This window comes from Aedes albopictus, chromosome 1, assembly GCF_035046485.1.
Source record: "Aedes albopictus strain Foshan chromosome 1, AalbF5, whole genome shotgun sequence".
Taxonomy (NCBI): domain Eukaryota; kingdom Metazoa; phylum Arthropoda; class Insecta; order Diptera; family Culicidae; genus Aedes; species Aedes albopictus.
Window position 1 is genome coordinate 332,949,501 of NC_085136.1, and position 15,119 is coordinate 332,964,619.

The following is a 15,119-nucleotide window of genomic DNA, read 5'->3' on the forward strand; positions in this document are numbered from 1 at the left end:
GCTCAAAGTATTCTTCGCTCGATTGCAGGGCTAGATTGAAAACCACAAAGCAAGGCAAAAAAGCCTCCATCGGTACGCCGTTGCATTGTCACGCTCCCGATATTGGTCCACTGATTTGAAATTAGTGAGTTGCCGTAAGAAGTGGTTGTTTGAGCTGTGGGCTTAAGAGAGAATTGACATCTTTTCTCAGACGTTCAAAAATACATGCATTTATTCTTACATTGCTGGTTTGGTGAGATACGCAAGGGCAAGTTCTTTTGTAATAAAAACTTCTATAGACTAAGAGACAATAAAATAATTGTTTGATTGACGTAATACAAGAGTAAACCGCTAAATTACAGACATAGTAAGAAATATGATCTAAAGAAATTATGATTCCTTGCCTAATTTGATGCTGTTTGAGCAAAACTTTGGATAACTATATTGTTTATGTTGCAAGAGTGTTGTTATTTTCTCCATTTCTTGCAACATAAACAACAGAGTTATCCAAAGTTTTGCTCAAACAGCATCAAATTAGGCAAGGAATCATGCTACCCACGCTTTTTGCACCATTTTATTGTAGAAACGGATAATTGACCTTCTCACCATACTAAAATTTAGCTCATTACTACAAATCTAGTACTTCACCGATCTGTCCTATTGTCCCAAAGTTACATTTGTTACTCGACTCTCTAGTACTACAATGTGAATGTTTAACCGTTATGTGTCCGACAAACTTTTTGCTTTTTTCTACACCGTGTATTTTAAATGGGTGCTGGGTACCCGGGTACCCTGTCGGCCACATAAGGGTTAATGTGTTTTGATAATGATACAAACGTCGCGATGGAATTGTAGGATTCAGGAATACTTGTTGGAGTCTGAAGTAGACGTGTATTGTAGTACTGGATTACAATCAATAGGCCGCAAACAGTGAAGTACTAGATTGAAAGTAAAGAGCTGGATTTTTATATGGTGAGATGATCATTTCTCCATTTCTGCAATGAAATGGTGCAAACAGCGTGGGTTAAATGATTTCTTGCCTAATAAGATGATGTTTGAGCAAAACTTTGGGTGACTGTGTTGTTGTATTATTTATTTCTTACAACATCAACAACAAAGTCACCATACAAAAATCCAGCTTACTTCTTTCAATCTAGTACTTCACTTATTGCGTCTTATTCAGCTTATCTGCAAAAGATTCCAAGTCCTTGTGCAATACATTCAACCACAAATATTGTTTCGTGAAATAAGATGACATAGTATAGTTGTTACAATATTCTCCGAAATTGTGTTGTCTGTAGCAAACAATAAAGTGATATTTTACAAGTTTTTTTGTTTTTATTTTCCCGAACAAGCAAGTCATAAACGGCTAAGAAACTATCTAACATCTCTTCCCGTCATTATTTTTTCAGATTTCGAACAATACTTCAGCGAACTGGAGCCGGTTGCGACAAAGAAGACGACTACCATTTCCCTGGACAACCAAGAGTTGGATTTTGTGCCCGGTAAACGTGGTACCAGTTTGCTCCGGATCAACAACTATTGCTACGCCAGAAATAACAAATCACAAAACTCTTCCTACTGGGTGTGCCGTACCAGAGCGCAACACCGGCCGTGCAATTCCCGAGTCGTTACCACGCTGAAAAACAACGGACTGTATCGGGTCGTGATCACCAATCCGGTGCATCTCCACGAACCCAACAAATCCGGTGCCAATCGAAGTATCAGGCAAGCGAGGAGGATGCCCAAGCTGGTGGCTCCAAAGCCGGAGCTGGAGGAAATTTTCACTTTCACGTTTGATTCGGACTAGAATGTGGATGAGTTGATGTAATATTCTTTTATTACTATAGTTTTTATTAGCAATAGTTTTTTTTTAATTCTGAAAGTGCCATAACGTCATACCATTCAGTACTGTGAAATTAGAGATATAGTTAGTATAGTTGTGATATTCTCCGGAATTGTGTAGCAAAAAATAAAGTGGTATTCTACAACTTCTTTTTGTTTTTATTTTTACGAATAAAAGCTAGTCACGAATGGCTGTGCAATGATCTAACATCTCTTCCCATCATTCTTTCAGATTTTAAACAATACTTCAGCGAACTGGAGCCGGTTGCAACAAAGAAACCGACCACCATTACCCTGGACAACCAAGAGTTGGATTTCGTTCCCGGTCAGCGTGGTACCAGTTTGCTCCGAATCAACAACTATTGCTACGCCAGAAATAATAAATCACAAAACTCGACCTACTGGGTGTGCCGTACCAGAGTGCAGCACCGGCCGTGCAATGCCCGAGTCGTTACCACTGAGAGAAGCAACGGACTTTATCGGATTTTGATCACTAATCCGGTGCACATCCACGAGCCGAACAAATCCAGTGCCTATAGAAGAGTTGAGCAGGTCAGGAGGAGACCCAAACTGGTGGCACCGAAGCCGGTGCTGGAGGAAATTTTTACTTTCACGTTTGATTCGGACTAGAACGTGAATGAGTGAAAGTAAAAAACTTTTATTTTGTTTTGGTTTTGCAACAAAAATAAATAGTTTTTAAATACAGATACTGCCATAATGTCATACCATTCAGTACAGCCAGTACTAATATAAGGTGATTCCTTACTGATACTGATGGATTATGCAGTACTAGAATGAACTTACGTTTTCTAGCCGAAATTCCTACACTGTTTGCAAACTTTTGTACCCCTTAGACTGTCGTCGGTGGTTGCTTAACTGAGCTTAGTTGCAGTAGAAGAGTGAGGTGAGGCGAATTACAAGTGTTAAAGCAACAGTCTCTCCTCGATGTCACCACCTCAACTGGATCATGTTAAAATAGACTTGTTTAGTCCGATAAACAATAAAATAAAAACTACTCTGTTGATAGAAATGAGTTTGATTTGACTGCTTGGAGTATGTGCGTTACCTTCTTGATTATTAAACTCATGAAATTATTTTTATCGTTCTAGATTTCAGCCAGCTTGAACTTAATTATGAAATCAACCAAAAGGGCTTTCGAAGGCTGTTCATTGGTGGGCACAGCTTCATTCGAAAAGAGGCGCGTAAGAACACCATTCGTTGGCGGTGTAAACACTACAATGATGTGCGGTGAGTATTCTAGTACCTTCTTATCAATCTTCTCTCATATATATGGCTGTTGGGATAATTTAGCATTAGGGTGAATAAATACTTACCAAATTCTTCCACCAAAGTAATATTTTGCAGTATTTTGCCAAGCTGAAGGGTCCATCAAAGTTTTATGATGAATTTTTAGCAAAATTGGCTTAATTTCGGCAAAACGTTGCTGGTGATCAGCAGAGTTTACTGAACAAATCCTCAAATTTTTAGTGAAACCTCCACTGCCCCACTCGCATATTAGTCCCGTTTGGGATTTCTTCACTATATAAGTATATAGTATATATAGACACGCTAGTCATAGCTTTCGATGTACTTCCAAAAACCATAATAAAAATTGTGTATTTTTATGTCAATGTGTGAAAAAACACCAAATCATGAGCGTCCTATATTGAAAGTACCCGCATATCAGTCCCATCTTGGGACACTGAACTTTTTTGTTAACAGTTATGTATTCTGGTGCAAAGCAATTTGCGAAAGTTTCTAGATGATCGAAATATTTTTTAAAGTTTTATATGGAAACAAGTTTTTAAACTTCAAATGTCGTTTTCTCAATTCTTCCTTTTAAAAATTGAGACTGTTATGCGAGTGGGAGCAGTTAAGCTTGGTAAATTTTAAACAAAATCAAGCAAACTAAAAGTGTATCTTTTGGACACGGTTGCTGAAGTACTAGATTTGTAGCTATGAGTTGAATTCTTATATTCTAATTTGATGCTGTTTGAGCAGAACTTTGACTGTTTTCTGGAATCTGAGGATACTGATGACCCTTTATTTTCAGTTACAAATGTGCCGCTCGGGCTACGTCCATTAATGAGCCCAATGGCAAACTTATTTCCTACAATGGCGAGCACAATCATGGAATCATAGGAAACGGACACAGACGAAGCGATCGACAGCGAATTGGAGCGGAACGATGAGCAGAATTTTCGGATCAATGTGTGTTCATCAAGTCAGAATTAATTATTCCCCCGAATAAAAGCTGTGTGCGATACTGTGAAACTTTTGTTTGTGTTTGATTTTGAGTCAAAGCAACTGTCGTTGTACTAGATTGCTAATCATTTGTATTTTTCTTTTCAGTGAAAAATGACGTAGCCTATGTGCAGACAAGTCGAGGCATACAACTGTCAATCAATGGTTATTTATTCAAAGCATGGAAATCGGTTAAGAACGTAGGAATATGGCAGTGTCTTTAGTTTTCTGAATATGAGTAAGTATCAAAATCAGTTGTAGTAGTAGAATTACATCGATTTACTTTAATTTGCATTGATTGCCTACTAATTTTTGGAAAAAATCTATTCGATGATGCATGACCCAATGTAACGAAAGATGAATAGTTATTGAATCCTATAGTATCTGCTTAAAGTATTTAGTCCCAAGCAACACACATGGTTACAAAACAGTGACTGCAGCGCACGTAAGGGTTGCAAAGAAGTCACTGTGACTTACTGTGCAACCCTTACATGCGCTGTCGTTACTGTTTTGTAACCATGTGTGTTGCTTGGGGTACAGGGTGCGGCAGGAAAAAATGCGAAAAGTTCAAGGCACTATTACACGCTAAATGTGGGATATGTATGACTATTTTTTCATGACAGTGTATCAGTCAATGTCTATATTCTAGCACTGAAAAATAAAAATGAACATATTTGATGTTTAACATGTGATAATGTAGGCCTAATAAGCGGATATCAATAAACTGCGCGCCCAATGGTCATTAAACAAAATAACTATAACAGTAACAAAATTAGCTCAAATTCGATGAACAACCAGACCACACTGATCCAGAGCCATGTAGTTTCACATACCAGATGAAATAAGTACATATATTTGATGATATTGTAGAGAAAATCAAAAATTTTGTTTTATCAGATGCGAAATTTAGCGACCTGTGCGATTTTCTGCGGTTTGAAAATTCTGGTTGTCTTCATCTTCAGGCGCCGCCCTGTAAAGGTTAGTGACCAAAATGGGAAATTTTTTAATTAACTTTTCAGAAAACTAGCCTATTATAGATCATGGAACGTTGAAACACAGATTGGTTAATGTCAAATGGACGAAAATGAGGTTTGAAGTTGAAAAACACTTTCGCATTTTTTCCTGCCGCATACTGTATATCAACTAATTTGAAAGCTATTTATCGTTTTTAAATAATAACATGCAGCGCTCGTTAGGATAATTTGACCAATGTTTTTCAATATTATTTCATTAATATACTGTGGGCTTTAATCACTTTATTATCAGACTAGTACGTATTAGAGCTGTGAAGTAAATTTACAGAGATTACTATACTTTATATGAGGTAGTGTTCCATGGAAGAGAACGGATGTGGAAAATTTTGTTGCGCGTGTTTCCTGTCAAATTTTTTCGCTGAAGAAATGGAAAAATCGAAAATCGATAATTGAATGTGTGCCGAACAATTATTTGAATCAAGTGTAATTGATCTGAATGTCATCAAGGCAGATAAGGAAATGAGGAGAAGTGAAAAAGACCGATTGGAAAAGGAGCGGCTATTTAGAAAATGAATCGGAATGAGCTGCCTTTCCGCTGTTTGTCTGGAAAATTGGAAATGGGCAGTGACAAAACCTTGAATGCCGAAAGGCAGCGCCAAGCCTGAATGAAATCGAGCGCCTCCGCGACCAGATCTCCCAGCAGCTCCAGGAAAAGCAGGATCTGCTTGTCATCAAGATTTCGCTGCACAAGCTGCTGTCGTCCGAAGAAGTCCGTTAGAACATCACTCCCGGAAGCCCGACCACCATCTTCCAGATGTCTTCGAGTAGCACCAGTGTGGCCCGATCGGAAGCACTGCGTAATATATGGCAGCATGCCGCCACCAAACGTAAGCGTACCGTGCTGGAGGAATCGAACGAGCGGAATGTGCTGGACCTCTCGGTTGCTTCGTATGCCAAGGGAGACATCAAACAAGTTAATTTGGTGAGTTCGTTCTGATTTGATCCGTTAAATTTATCGCAATCGCAAATTAATCGGCAGTATAATAACAGTAGATGGCGTAGATGTTGCATTTTTTTTCCTGTATATGGTAAGTGGGGGCAGGATGGGTCACCTAAGAAATGGATCCCTGTAACATTCTGAATATAAATAGCATTTCTCTGTTTTCTATCACGACTTCCAGATACACTAGTCAGCTATGATATAAGGGTATAGAAAGGTCATACAGTTTGAAACCTGCTTCTTGACAAACAATTGTCAAAACATGACCCATCTTGCCCCACCTCATTTCTACGGGGGCAAGATGGGTCAGCTATCAGAAATTCGATTTTTCTCCAACAAAAAATACTAGATCTTCTATTTTTTCTCTATACATCTAAGCTTCACATACGTACAGATTACATGAAAGAAGTGTTGAAACATATCGGTAGATTATTCTCAGAAATAGAATATTTTTATTCAGGTTGCTATAAAAAACTTTGAAAATTTATATTTTTTGTAGAAAAATATTAAAAATATGTTCACAAATTTTCAGCGCTCTAGTCGCTTCGATAATGTAGGTCACAGAATAGCCTTTCTATGAAAAATAAAACATTTTTAAAAACTATGCAAACATACCGAAAAATTAGGGTGACCCACCTTGCCCCGTCTACACATTACACGTAGTTATATGGAATGTATAGCATAAGGAGTATAACGAAAAAATATGTTATTTTTTTCTGCGTAAGGAACGTAAAGAATTTTAAAAACAATATATCACTTTTTTGTGTATCCACGTCGTTCATCTGGGAAAATTATAGAAAGATTCAAAAAATAAATAGTACGGTTGAAAACGGTACTGACCCATCTTGCCCCCTGACCCATCTTGCCCCCACATACCATATATAATGCGGTGCCGCCTGCGCACGATCAATTGGAACTTATGCGCATCACGCTAGTCAACGAAACAAAAATGGACAGAGCAAGGTGTGGTGTGTAATGTATTCTTTTTGCAGTTTAAACCGGATGAAATGAGTGGGTATAATGCTTTTGGTTGTAAGGTAATGGTTTTTTGATCCAAGATTGTAATCGCTGCCATATACCTTGAAGTACACCTTGCTAAAACTATTGTGTTGTATACTGCCGCGAATCGAATATAAAGAGAATGTTTGCTGAAATTCCTATGCAATTAGTGCAGTCATGCGATTCATGGCAGCATATTTTATATAGGTTTTGGTTTTGACAATAATTTTGCCAACAGGCCATTTGATGAAACCACAATATTTTTGATGTTGATATTGTACCCTGCATATTGATACGGCACCTACTGAATAATTTCCATTTATAAAACCGATTCGTAAAATAGAATATTGTACAGTAAAAGATAAATTTTCTAATCGATCAACGCACCTATTCCATACCATACCATTTAGGTGTAGCTGTCTCTATATGAGAATTCCTACCAAATATTTATAACAAAATACTGTCTAAATTTCAGATGAAGTTGTGAAAACTTTTACCGATTCCATAATAGACTCGCAGTTGTGGTTCTAAGTAGTTTGTCGGTAAATAATACAGGGTATTTAATCCAGTCGGGAAAGGGACCGTTATATTTTCTTCTCGTTTCAGAGAGCGAGCAATGGCGCTTAAACCTAGGCTTTCGAGCCAGGACATAAGGGGTTAATACCATAAATACCTTTGTCCCATCCCAGGAAGAAGAGGAGCCCCAACGGAGTGACATTAACTTTCTTAGCAACGTCACTCCCAACGTTTTTGCTTCACATTTATTACACATACGATACGGAGAGGCTGACGAGATGTCGCCGTTCCATAGTTCTGTTCAATTGTATTCAATAACGCTGCACAGTAGGCCTGGCCGCTTCAATACTTGTAATACATCTCCGATGCTTTGCAAGTATTGATAATGACAAGAAAAATGATAGAAGTAGTCGATTCTATCATTTTCCAGGATTCTTTCAATGAATGGCTGTGTATGTGTAGACTAGACTAGACTAGACTAGAGATTACTATACTTTATATGATTTTTATGTCCATTCTAGTACTATTGTTATCACATATTATTGATTATTATTTAGATATCAATTTTTTTTTAATTTATTTATTTTCAGTTGCCCAGTACAGGCTAGTACGGAACGAACCAAGGATGGAAAGCAAGCACGCATTTCAATTCAAGGACAACACAATCATCCCGCTTGCAAAGATCGTAACAAAAACGCCACAATGCGACCAGTTATGAAAACCTACAGTAGAAAAAAAAACTCTAAGCCTCAAAAGGAATATTAAATTGCTGCTATTTGTGGGCAACATTGTGAAGAAAAAATAAATTCCCAATTTCTCTACTCAAGTCTAGCTTTCTCAGTTTAAAAGTGACAGCACTGATTGACACGGTTCAAACCATTCACTTACTAATACAACGAATTTCATTTCAGTTCTTGATGTGGACCATCCAACCGTCCAATACATTGCGACCAACAAATCGCGAAAATTGATAGTAAATGGACACTCTTTTACGCGCAAGAAGCGAACCGACCGGTACACAATCTGGGAGTGTTGCCAATCGAGACCGCTAGGATGCAAGGCTGCGGTCACAACCTATCTGGAGAACGCCGGTGCAGTAAACATTCGTGGATTGCACAATCACGCTATCGTTACGGAACGACGGAGATTGGGCCAGCGAAAGCAACTGATGGAAGAACGTCAGCGAGAGAGAATACGTAGGAAAACTAAAATAGATGAAGCGACAGTTTAATTCTTGAAGTAGTGCTTCCTAATCTCGAAATCCTACACAATATGGCGTATTTTTCAACGAACTGCTAATTCGAATTGATATACACTGAACAAATAAACTAAATATCTGTATGTGATGTGAAGTTCTAGTGCTTCATTCGTTTAAACCACACGGTCTCTCATTATTCTTGTTTATTTACAGATGTAACTTTTATAATGCAAAAAATACTGCTCTTATTTAGGGTTTAGGGAGTGTGCTTGAAACGACAAATCAATTCCTCAAATTATCAAAACCACTCATACGACATATCTGATTTTATCACTGCAAAATCAGTTTTTCGTTTCACTGAATTCTTTTTTGCAGTAGTGATCAGCGGTTAACTAATCTGTGGCAAACTGTTTGTCTCATTTACTCTGTTGTTTACGCATGTCTTTGCACTCGGTAGCAGAAAACGGAACCGAACCTCATGTCCAGTATACGATCAGTAGTCGTGGAACTCCGCTGCTATTGCTAGACGGGTTCACCTTTACCAGGGATAAGGAACGTAACAGTTTTACCTCGTGGAAATGTGCCCAACATCGTACGCACAGGTACGGATAATGGTCGCGAAAAGCTCGCTCTAGTATTACATATTTTAACATTCACTCTTGTACTCCCTATAGCTGCAAGGCTCGTGCCAACGCCGTCCGGGATCGCAGTGGCCAAAAGAAAATTGTAATCAAACACTCGCACAATCATCCGCTCGTAACCGAGCGAAGAAAGAAAAGTTCCTCTAGATAAATAAATGCGCTACTTCTAGTACCTCAGCCATAGCTAACCGACAACTGAGTTTTTTCATTGATTATTTTGTTGTTTTTTTTTCAAAATGATGTTTGCTTCACAATCTTATTTGTTCTTTTATATTACCTTGAAGCAATATTCTGAAATTATAGTATTATTTTCGAATTATCTGTATTGTCACGGTCGCCATGCACTACAGTATGCGGCAGGAAAAAATGCGAAAGTGTTTTTCAACTTCAAACCTCATTTTCGTTCATTTGACATTAACCAATCTATGTTTCAACGTTCCATGATCTATAATAGGCTAGTTTTCTGAAAAGTTAATTAAAAAATTTCTTATTTTGGTCACTAACCTTTACAGGGCGGCGCCTGAAGATGAAGACAACCAGAATTTTCAAACCGCAGAAAATCACACAGGTCGCTAAATTTCGCATCTGATAAAACAAAATTTTTAATTTTCTCTACAATATCATCAAATATATGTACTTATTTCATCTGGTATGTGAAACTACATGGCTCTGGATCAGTGTGGTCTGGTTGTTCATCGAATTTGAGCTAATTTTGTTACTGTTATAGTCATTTTGTTGAATGACCATTGGGCGCGCAGTTTATTGATATCCGCTTATTAGGCCTACATTATCACATGTTAAACATCAAATATGTTCATTTTTATTTTTCAGTGCTAGAATATAGACATTGACTGATACACTGTCATGAAAAAATAGTCATATATATCCCATATTTAGCGTGTAATAGTGCCTTGAACTTTTCGCATTTTTTCCTGCCGCACCCTGTATGTTGTTCTCTGGTCTTCAACATTTTACCAAAGCCATGTCTAATTCGAAAGCCAAAAAGGACTTTTCAAATTCAGCCTTGCAATCGACATAATCTAGTACAACAGTAGTCTTCAATAACTCTTGTGATGATCTTTTTGCTCAACATCTGAACTTCTTAAATTCTGACTCGGCATGATGTGCATCAGATGTACAATGAGCTGCCAATAGGAAGCAATCAGTGAAGTACTAGATTGAAAGTAGTGAGCAGGATTTTTGTATGGTGAGATGATCAGTTCTCCGTTTCTGCAATGAAATGGTGCAAACAGCGTGGGTTATATGATTCCTTTCCTAATTTGATGCTGTTTGAGCAAAAGTTTGGGTAACTGTGTTGTTGAAGTTACAAGAAATAAATAATACAACAACACAGTTACCCAAACTTTTGCTCAAACAGCATCAAATTAGGCAAGGAATCATATAACCCACGCTGTTTGCACCATTTCATTGCAGAAACGGAGAACTGATCATCTCACCATACAAAAATCCAGCTCACTACTTTCAATCTAGTACTTCACTGATTGCTTCCTATTTTCAGTTAATGGAATGGTCTTTTTTCTACCTCAACAAATTGTCACGCACCATATGCATAACTTTTTCAATTTCAAAATGTTGTTTAAGCTCTTAACAATTGTCATTCCACAGCTGAGGAAAAATTATGTCGGATCAAGATTTTCAAAATACCTTAACTTGGAAGATCATTCAGTAGTATTCTAGTACTTCAGTGATTATCTTTTGTTTGTTTTCTATGCTGTCTTAGCACATGCAGACAAGACATAATGTACATACATTATTCACACCATAAACTGTTATTTTCCAGTCGAAAAGTGGTTCTCTAGTACCTCAATGTAAAGCTTCTAATCATATCATACAATTTTCCCCAGCACCAGTAACCTATACGGTGAACGCTCATGGCAATCGACGAATATGTCACTTGGAATACCTTTTCGATGCGGAAAAACGTCGACACAAATCCACCAGCTGGCGATGCTGCCAGGCAAAGAAGCTTCGGTGAGTGCCCGCCGCGAATGCTTCCAATTCTGATTGTTAACAATATTCGTTTCTTCTTCGTTTCAGGTGTAAGGCTCGGATAGTCGAGCGAATCTCAAAGTGGGGCGAGCCATCATATGAATTTGTGCGGTCTTTGCACAATCATGATGTTGATCCTGTTGACACGCTGCTGGGATTAAGCTTCAAACTTTAAGAAGCAGTAAATAAATTCTCTTATTCATGAGTTGAGATGGTTTATTATTAAAAAGAATGTATACGTATAAATTTAAATAAGTATTCTAGTACTTGCTTTTCATGTCTTCTTTTTTAATTACTCTGTTAACTTTGGAGCAGTTTATAACGATATTTTGTCATTCAACAGATGTTACCGAAGTACAATACGTGTTGAGCGCTCGTGGAGGCTTACAGCTATGCATCGATGGCTTCCGCTACACACGTGATCGGATTAAAGATAACAAAATTGTCTACCGTTGCGTGCACTACAAACCCTTAGGGTGCGTATTGTCATCTGAGCTGTAGTTGATGTGCCATATCTTACTCTGCTTTTTGTGTTACAGATGCAAGGCACGTGCCCACACCGATAAGGATGACCCCAAGGTGAAGATTATCGAGATGGAACACAACCATCCACTGAAGATGGACCGCCGAAAAAGTGGAGCCCTGAGACAGCTACTGGAGCAACGCAAACAGGAAAATCGAGCGGCGGGTGGGCGTCCAAGTCGGAAAAAGTGATGGAGATCCGTTTTTCGGCAATAATCTAGTACCTCCTGCAGTTTGTAGGGACTTCGTTTGGCATATTCAATTCGAAAGAGCTATAGAAATTGGTTGAATACTGAGGTGTTAGAAGCGTCGAAGCGTCTTCAATCTAGTACTACAATTTTATAATCAGGAATCTGCTGGTAGTTTATTTGTAATCATTTAGTCTTACAGACATCTTCATGATAGTTTATTCTGGTTGATGAATAACTCAATAAAGCAACTATGATTTATATGTTGATGTATGTCTAAGTTTCTGAGACAAAAAAAAATCTGTTATTTTAGTACAGTTAGATACTTCGTCCTGAAATAATCACATTCACATTCAAACAATTGTAGAACAGACCATATCGCCTGTACCACGACCAGCCAGGACGATTACTACGAAGCTTTTCCGTGTTCAACAGAGCAAACCGATCATCGTCGCTGCCGTCGAGGGATTCGTCTTTCCGCTGCAATCAGAAGAGGAAGTGGATCGTTTGGAGTACACCGCTCGAAGAGATCAGCTCATTCGTGATCAATATGTAAGCAATGCGGTGGTCAAGTAATCTAGTACTTCGAACTGACATATTTTCGATATTTTCCAACAGGTAGCGTTGTTGCAGGAAGTGAAACCTCACCATCAGGATCCATCTAATGTTTTTGCAGACCTGTTTTCCGACGAGGCGCTTCTGGGATACAACTATTACGGGAAAACGAACCGAGCGAAGAAGAAGAAAGCCATGCGGAAGTATATCATATTCACCGATTGTATGGTTGGTAGGTGGAGGTGTACTTGATCAACTAAAGCTGTTGTCATTCATAAGTGATTCATTTTGCAGATGCATGGCTTTCGCATGGGGTTACGGAAGAAAGTTTAAGAATATCTATCGTTAAGGTCATTGCCCGACTTAACCACAAAGTACGTAGCAGGGGATATCGAAGGAACCCTTCGAGCGTTACAACGCAGGGTGGTGCCGAAGTCGGGGAAGAAGTTTATTGAAAGAAGTGTGAAGATTTTGAAAATTTTCCAGCGATGCTAAGAAGTAATGATTTGTTATGGTGCAGGAAGTTCCCATGGTTAAGATCATTCCGTAAAGAACACTGCAGTACTAGATTGCAACATCTTGGATTCGATAAACGACTCTTGAATCAATCTGTTCATTAAGTTTCTACATTCTACATATATTAGGGAAAACGCCTGAATTTACTCAACTATGCTAATATTTCTTTTACAAAATCGTCGACAATATTGAACGCCTGGAAAACACCGTCCATGGAAAATCAGTCATCTTCAAAAATAAGTGAAATTATTCCCAAATTTTAGTACTGCGATGTGAACTTGGAATATTTGAAATGCAAATGGTGACTGCCAACGTTAGAATAAACATAGTTTTATTATTATAATAAAACAGTAAACATTGGACTAATATTTTGTTATATATCTACAGAGATTATGAGTTGAGCCTCTAATACCTAATTGTATAAACTTTTTCAACTCCCACAGCGTGCAACTATCATACACCTAAACCGAAGAAGCAAACTGAGCAATGGTTCACTGTCGATGCATTCCAGTACGTAGAGAATCGCAAGGGTAATCTCAATCTTTTCTACCAAGGATACGAGTATTTACGGAGACGTGTTGCCGACCAAGCAACCATGTGGGAATGTAACAAGAAGAGAACCTGCGGGGCACGAGCCGTAACCCGGAATGGCAACCAGATCAAGCTAAACAAGTTTCGACACAACCATCCGCATTCGCGGCTGGCACGTGGTCCGGTTATTGTACCCGCCGATAATCCGATGCCGATCATCTACAAGGACGAGCCTCTGGATTTAAATGCTCTTGACGAGGCGATTTCGTAGAGTGCTTAGAAACAGTTATGTCTGTCAAAGCATGCTCTATTATTATAATCTAGTACTTTCTAAATTTGGGTTAACAACAAACAAATAAATCAAACATTCCGTCTGAAATCTAGTACTTCATTTCAACCAATATACCGACCTTTGAGAACGTCACTAATCAATTTCATGATTTCCATTCCAGATTTCTACGTTCGGTACGTGACCGGTTTCCGGGGCAGTCGCAAACTAAAGGTGGGCGAGTTCAGCTTTACCAAAAACAAGGAGTGTGCAAACAAAACGTACTGGTCCTGCGCCAGGGCCGGCATGAACAAATGCAAAGCGCGGGTGTTGACCTACACGCTGAAAAACGGCGAAGAGAATCTGGTGGTACGGTTTCCCACGCATAACCACGGGCCGTTCTAGTACTGCACTGTATGATAACATTAGCCAATGGAAGCATGCATTTAGATTATGGAATCAAACTGATTTAGTGAGTTAGTAATTAAAATTTTATTTTGCCGATAATCACTAGGCCTTTTTGTTTCCAGGCACAACATATTTGCTTGAAGCATTCCTGTGGCTGGTAGAACGATGATTTCCATTCTCGATCATGAACTATTATATCCAATCAATGATCTTTTTAGCGGAATATGAAAACTGGTATAATTAACCACACATTAAGTTGAAAAAAATAGAAAATTCGATAAATGCATTAAGTAAATAACTATCTTGTTACTATTATTGTTAAAATATTATTAAGTTGACTCGCATGAACATCCTAATCATGAACTAGTACTGCATGCTTAACACTTTATTGACAAAAGGTGTTATTTCATGATTCATGGATCACGTGTGTATGGAACTATGTACTACATAGTCGTGTGTGATAATCTAGTACATCATCATATGCTTTTTCGCTTCCATCCCGTTACAGCCTCGCTGAGTACGAGTTTCATGCAGCAATTTCAACCTCAAACACTCCTCTCGTCGCCTCAGTTCACCTTTAAAACATCCCAACGGAGCGGCCGTCATCTGCTGGTGGTAAATGGGGTAACATTCTTCCGGAATCGCCATCGCAACAACAAGCAGTACTGGAAGTGCAACCAGTACTACAAGTGCAAGTGCCCGTGCATTGTCGTGATCGATGAGAT

At 38.5% G+C, this 15,119-nt stretch overlaps 1 long non-coding RNA gene across 4 annotated transcripts; it reads left to right on the top strand.

Annotated features, from left to right (window-relative positions):
- The first annotated feature begins 451 nt into the window (after nucleotides 1-451).
- Nucleotides 452-15,034, top strand: LOC134285814 (uncharacterized). 4 transcript variants are annotated; one of them, XR_009996733.1, is made up of 11 exons: nucleotides 452-3,072; nucleotides 3,878-4,306; nucleotides 8,148-9,357; nucleotides 9,430-11,388; nucleotides 11,455-11,587; nucleotides 11,750-11,882; nucleotides 11,946-12,668; nucleotides 12,735-12,903; nucleotides 12,966-14,458; nucleotides 14,517-14,684; nucleotides 14,903-15,034. It is a non-coding gene; the product is annotated as an uncharacterized LOC134285814 (long non-coding RNA). The 4 variants fall into 4 exon arrangements; XR_009996734.1 differs by having other exon boundaries at nucleotides 3,878-4,035; nucleotides 4,177-4,306; nucleotides 8,148-11,388; XR_009996735.1 differs by having other exon boundaries at nucleotides 452-690; nucleotides 788-3,072; nucleotides 8,148-11,388.
- The last annotated feature ends 85 nt before the right edge of the window (nucleotides 15,035-15,119 follow it).